Below are 6,715 nucleotides of genomic sequence, written 5' to 3'. Positions count from 1 at the left end.
TTCCACAGGGCTCTATTTTTGGGCCCTTGCTCTTTTTATTATATGTAAACAATATTTGTAATCAATATGCAATTTTCTACCTATCATATGTATGCTGATGACACTATTGTATACTCATGTGCTCCTTCTCTGGATATGGCCGTTTCCAATTTAAAATTTGATTTTATCACGCTGCAGCATGCGCTTCTTGATACGAAACTGGTATTGAACAGTAAGAAAACCAAAGCAATGCTTTTTGCTCCCAAGTCAGCCCCCTCTTGCCTCTCCATTGACACCCTTGATGGCGTCAAATATCTGGGCTTTTGGTTGGACAGAAGTCTCAACTTTAAAGACCACATTGAAGTTCTAACTAAGAAATTGAAATTCACTCTTGGCTTCCTTTACAGACTTAAATGTTGTTTTTCAACTTCTTCCCGTAAAAGGTTGGTCTCTGGCTTATTCCTGTCCCAGCTTGACTACGGTGATACAATTTATAGATTTGCCTGTCCCACTGTTTTGGCCAAACTTGACCCACTCTACCATGCTGCACTGTGATATATATCAAATGCACCCTATAGGACTCATCATTGCAAACTGTATAGCCTAAAGGCCCCTACGCACGGCGGTGTGCGTTGACGCTTGCCGGCGGGCATGTCTTAAGCTAGACCAACAACCAATCACCTGAATCTCCCGCCCCGGACACACAAGCAGCGGTTTGATTGGCTAGAGCTTGTACTGGCATATGATTCGATTGACTGACGCTTCCATCAAAGCTTCAAAAGTAGAACATTGCTCTACTTTTGAAGCGAGCAACACGAGCAAAGCTATGTTTTGCTCCCACAATGCAGTTCGGCGAAGCGTGATGTCATCCCATTCAAAGTGAATGGGCAGAAGCGTTGAAGCGTCAACGCACGCCGCCGTGTGTAGGGGCCGTAACTGGATGGTCCTCCTTAGTATGCGTAGGATGCAGCATTGGTTTTTATTATTGTATAAAGCCATTTTAGGTAAGCTTCCACTGTACATATGTGCCAGATTTGCTCCAGTTTGTAACTCTTAGAACCTCAGAACCAGTGCCAGGTCAGCATTGTAAATGAGATTTTATCTCAATGCTTTTATCTAATAAAAATTTTGATTTTTTTTTTAAATCATCATGATATTTTACATGTTCATTTGGTGCTTATGGACCAATTTTTTCACGGTTTGGATTTAGACAGTCTTGGCTACTTCCAGTCTTTTTTTTGCTAAGCTAATCTTCCAATGGCTGTCAGAGTGGTTTAGATCTTCTCATTCAGCTCTAGGCAAGAAAGCAACTAATTATAAGTACTTCCCAAACATTTTTCCATAAAGTTTGTTGCTATAATTTGCTAAACAGAGCAACAAACTCAGAGCCGATATGATACATGTATACTTGAAATCAGTGCGTATACATTTCTTTGTAATACATTTGGATCTGTGCCAGTTCAATAAACACTACCCATCCAGGAATCCATGCTGATAAAATGAAATGACCCAGTTCATGTCCCTCTGTGATCACTTGTGTTTATCTATCGTTTCTTCCACGTACTGTACCCGACATCCCAGCTCCCTCATGGTGCCATATAAGCATTAACATTAAGTCCATTTGATACCAGTGGGAATCACCCGGCTCTCTTGCTGTGTCAGTCCCATGACTCATCTTTGACCACACATGCATAGTGTTTATTATGATGATGGTAAATGTAACCGCGTGCTTGTCATGGTCCGACAAGGTTAAGACTGTGGCTATGCAGCTTCACTGTGTCACAGAGGCACGGTGCAGGGAAATGTCACACTGCTCCAACAGCACTATTAATGAAAGCTACTCGTGGCATCCATCAGTTCATTCCTGTCCCACGTGCTTCAGGGATGCTTCACACACGCTCATAGACATACTGCACAGAAGTTCACAGTGTGTGTTGATGGCAGAGTCACCTGTGTGGTGAGGCTTTTGGCTAAGTAGTAGAGACAGCTGCATGACTCTTTTAGTTTGATATCAAATAGGACAGCCTAATATAGTCATGAAGTGGGTTTATCACAGCTCAGGCTGTTCTCACACAGCCTCAAACTATCAAAACTATTGCACTATAATTCATTTATAGCCCACGTAAATCCAACAGCCAACGGTATTGTAAGCCAGGACACTTGACGTAGTATAAAGGGCGGGACTTTCACTTGTTAGTGTCCCCTGTGAAACCAAAAGACAACGTTTTTGTTAAGTTGCTTCTTTAATTAAGTAAGGGTCACGTAGTTATTCTAACCAAAACCACAATGCTTTTTGAAGTTGTGCTGTTGCCTTAACAGGTTCTGCACTGAAGTGGCTTCAGCATTCGTACTGGGTGCTCGTGATGCAGAACATTTCTGAGAAAACTAAAAAAATAGAAATAAATACCGTCTGCCTGCATCAAGAATTACTCCGACATCATTGACCAAATTCTAGAAATGGAGATTACAGATCTGTATTTTCACCACTGGTTAATGAAAGAGGGGTTAGAGAGTTGGCCATTTCCAATTCTGGCTAAAGCCTCAGATACTGCACATGAACAAAGACACAAACCAAGGAGGGTGGTCACAGTGTACTTGTTCAAATCCCCAGTATTTCATTTGCTTTGATGCTCGACTGAACAAAAGGCTTCTCCCAAAAAACGTCCCATCACAGCATCAAAAGAACGATTTGTGTGTGAGGATATCACACTCTTGGACGAAGCACTTTGCAAAATACCTTACAAGATATTTTCCGAATGAGTTGTCGTTTTTGCCTCTTTGCTCCCCACCTGAGCTGGCATTGGAACGCGCCCCTCCTCCTCCCTTCAGAGGGAAGTGGAGAGGGCCGAGCCGGAGCTGCATTTGTTTCGTACTAATCCTCCTTATGAGAGAGACAGCTCTTATATCAGGAGCCAGCTTTGATCCCCAACAGACGAAGACAAAAAAACACTTAAGCTACTTCCTTCTTCGTCTCTTGGCCCTCGCATCGCTGCTCAGAGGATCTGTAATGTCAGAGGATGAGGTCAGTGAGGTTGTGCAGGGCAGCAGGCTGCAGATTTGAAAGCTCTACTTAAGGGTGCAGTTATTGCTAGATTTGTCTTGTTTATTCATTTTTTATAGTTTAAGGTACACATGAACGCACCTAAATACATATACAAAAAGGCATTAACATACACAGACCTTTTGCAGTAGTCAGACACTTGATGTGTTTATGTCTTGTGTACAAAGCAGAGCTTAAACGTAAATAAAAAAACAGCTGTGTTGAAACTAATGTTGACACACACATCTGTCTCTGGGTTTTCGGTGCGTGAGGTCAGGCAACTTCTTTCATTCAAACATGTTTCCTGTTGTACATATCAAAAGTGTGTAATTACTATGTATACCAATTGTGAGACAGAGGATATGTCTTAGTTTAAAAAGTGTGTATGTTGTATGGGCCAGAGCATTTATCATTTCCACAATTACGTGATCCAGATTGCCGTTGACAAGAAAATGATTGTGTGTGTCTGTTGATGTGTTTGTTTTCCAACTGCAGTGACATGGTGGACCTCTGCAGCGACCCTTGAACTGAAAAGTATACAGACATGCTAAACACTCTATTAAGCTCCAGGTGTCTCACACACAAACACACACACACACACACACACACACACACACACACACACACACACACACACACACACACACACACACACACACACACACACAAACAGGAAAAGAGAGACAAATCTAGCCGTCAACCAGGCCATGATGTACATCCACTGAAGTGTGGAAGTACTCATTCTTCTTTAACCATTTATTATCCACACAGCCATCCCATACACTTTCCTATTCCCATTTGCAGTCTCACTTTCACACACACATACACCACACACACACACACACACACACACACACACACACACACACACACACACACACACACACACACACACACTGAAGGTTAAGGAGTTTGGTTATTGTGTTTTGGTTAGAGTTTACTATAACATGAATAGTAATTAACTGTTGTGTTTTATATGAAGTATTGGGAGTAGCCTTGTGTTTTGTCTTTGGATACCCCTTTGATTTAAAAATGGTCTTATCAGACAGTATAAATGTTTCCCTTTGCATATACTGTAGTATTCCATTGTTAGTTCAGTCAAGTGAATTCAGTTATAGTCAGTTGAATTGTGTTAAGATTTTATAGCCTGACATTAGTTGAAGTCTTTTATGGGCCGAGAGATAATTTGGTAAATTGTTTGTTTTATTTTTGGGTTAAACCTATTTTTGAAAATCCACCTGAGAGTCCTGGCTGCTGGTCTTTAACAGTACACAAGGTGGGTAACAGCTTCATTCACATATGACATCAATACTACTCCACCTCCCCTGTATACTGAATTATACTGTATTTAACATCTTCAATATAAGAGGTTACAGGGAGACAAGTAGCCAAAACATAATATGAATAATTATGGTTTGTGACACTCGCCTGGTGAGTGTTTTAAAAGCTGCAACAGGTGCCAGTCGTCTGTTTTATATACTGTTTGACAGAGCCAACACATTTACTGCAGGATAACATTTAGGGAAACCCAGGCCGAATAACTCAGCTGTCTCCTGGAATAAAACGTACAGATTTATTTGCCGTTCCGCGATGTTAATTTGCTTTTTTTAAAGGAAACTGGAAGGAAAGGAGGATTGAAATTACGCATACTTCCCCTATGGGCTTGTTGTAACTTCCAAAGCAAGAGCTAGAATTACTTTTCTAATTCCTTTTACCGTAAAAGACCCTTGCAGTTAGGGAGCTATTTTTGGAAGAGTTTTACCCTTGCGTCTTGGCCTACAACTTCCACTTTCATTTTTGAACAGAGCACGAGGGCGTCCAAGACAACCTCACGGTATGCTACCGTTCCTAAAAACACAAGCAAATGGAGCGAGGAAACATATTGCAGTAACATTAGATCTCTGTTTGTGTTGCGGGCGTCCCCCTCCAGCTGTTTTTCTAGATGACTTTGCATTATTTATGTTTCATTTTGAAACCCTGCACAGACAGGGGGGAGGAATTTTTGTGGTCAATGTAACAAAACATTGCTAAATATGAAGGGATGAAGTGGCTAAGCGGATGGGGGTCTGTGGGAGGAGAAACACGACTCAAAGTCCTGCCCACTAAACAACGTGATGACAGTCAGGAGTAATTGGCCTCAGCGCTAAAGAGGAAACAAGAGGAAATTAAACTCGATTAATTTTTTAAATCCCCAAAAACATTAGGTTGACAGGAGGCCTCGTCGCCAGTGAAACCAACCACATCTGTCAACTGTCACTGATAATAATTCTTAAATGATTCTCCACCGGTTCACTTGAGCTTCTGTAAAGACAAGTGAGAGCAGACGAAATGCAAAGAGAGAGAGAAAAAAAAGCCTGGCGGGTATAAACCAGGTGAATAAGAGAAACGGAGACAGAAAAAGACATGAAGAGAGCTTCATCCACTTTACCTAGCTTTGATCTCTTTAATGGGGTGCTGGCCCGGCTCCAGGTGGAATGTGTCACCAGGGGCAACGGGACAAGAGGAGGCTGATAAGGCCGGCTAGCTCCGGGCTTTAGAGGCCGCTCAGACAAAACACACTTCACATTGGCCTTTTTACTGTAAAGCGCTCACTGTACCTGACAAAATAAATCAGAGAAAGGGTAAAGCCAGAAAAGAAAGTAATCCCAGGTGTTTATGTGGCACATTAGCAAGATATATTGGTTGGAAACTGCTTTTTATGGCAGTATGCTTCATCTGGAAGACGGTGGAGTCTGGCAATGAAATGACCTTTAAGACCCAAAAGCCCTGTGTAAATCTGAAAAGGCTTACGGGGCTTTAGCTGATGTAAGAGCAATGGCTAACCAGTGGTTGGTCCATGGGCAAGTAGCAGATTACAAAGGGTTTTATTCTCTTAATTTTACACTTGAACTCTCCTAACTTTCTCCCAGACACTCCTTCTCTCTTTCTCCATCCCCTCTTTGAACTCCCCTGCCCATTTCCTGACCTCTCTCCCTCATCTGTCTGTCGCTCTTCCGCGGTCACTCCCTCTATCTCTCTCAGGAGTTTCCACTTTCTTTGATATTCTGCAGGATTAGCTCAGGGCTGTCTGTCTGGGTGTTTGGCCTCTCCATTGAATCTAATCACTCCCCATTACCTGAACACACACATTCTCACACACACACACACACACACACACACACACACACACACACACACACACACACACACACACACACACAGCAAATCCTTAGTGGCTGGGTCACTTCTTGTTTAGGGAAGTTACTATTCTTCTTGCTTAAAAAAAGTTGTTGTAATCTTGGAGAATTGTCCAATGGTGTCATTAGGCAACAGGGTTGTATAGCTGTAGAAATGTGTTAGACAATTCCTCCTCTGGGGCCAAAGAAGATCTGTTGAGTCAAGATTTTTCACTTTGGACTTGAAGTAAGAATGACGTCTACGAAAATCCGCTGTTTCGTGGTCTGACCGCCATCCTCCTCCCCACAGCCAGCGTTCCCCCCTGTATCGTTCAATCTTAATCGCCCTCTCCATGAAAATGTTGTTCTGCAAAATATTATTTTGTTTCCCATAAAAATTCCTCAGAACACGGAATAATAACAGTGCAGAGAAGGCTTAATGGGCCGCATGTTAAAGCTCATGGGAAACGTATCGCCGGCACGCCAGGAGGCTTTCCTCACATTGATGGAGAGGGGGGATGAGAAGAGGAGGGGCAGGGGG

Source organism: Notothenia coriiceps, unplaced genomic scaffold (genome assembly GCF_000735185.1).
Source record: "Notothenia coriiceps isolate Sejong01 unplaced genomic scaffold, NC01 NC01_scaffold00000339, whole genome shotgun sequence".
In the NCBI taxonomy this organism is placed as follows: Eukaryota; Metazoa; Chordata; class Actinopteri; order Perciformes; family Nototheniidae; genus Notothenia; species Notothenia coriiceps.
The sequence above is the reverse complement of the archived record's forward strand: the minus strand, read 5'-3'. Positions refer to the sequence as shown.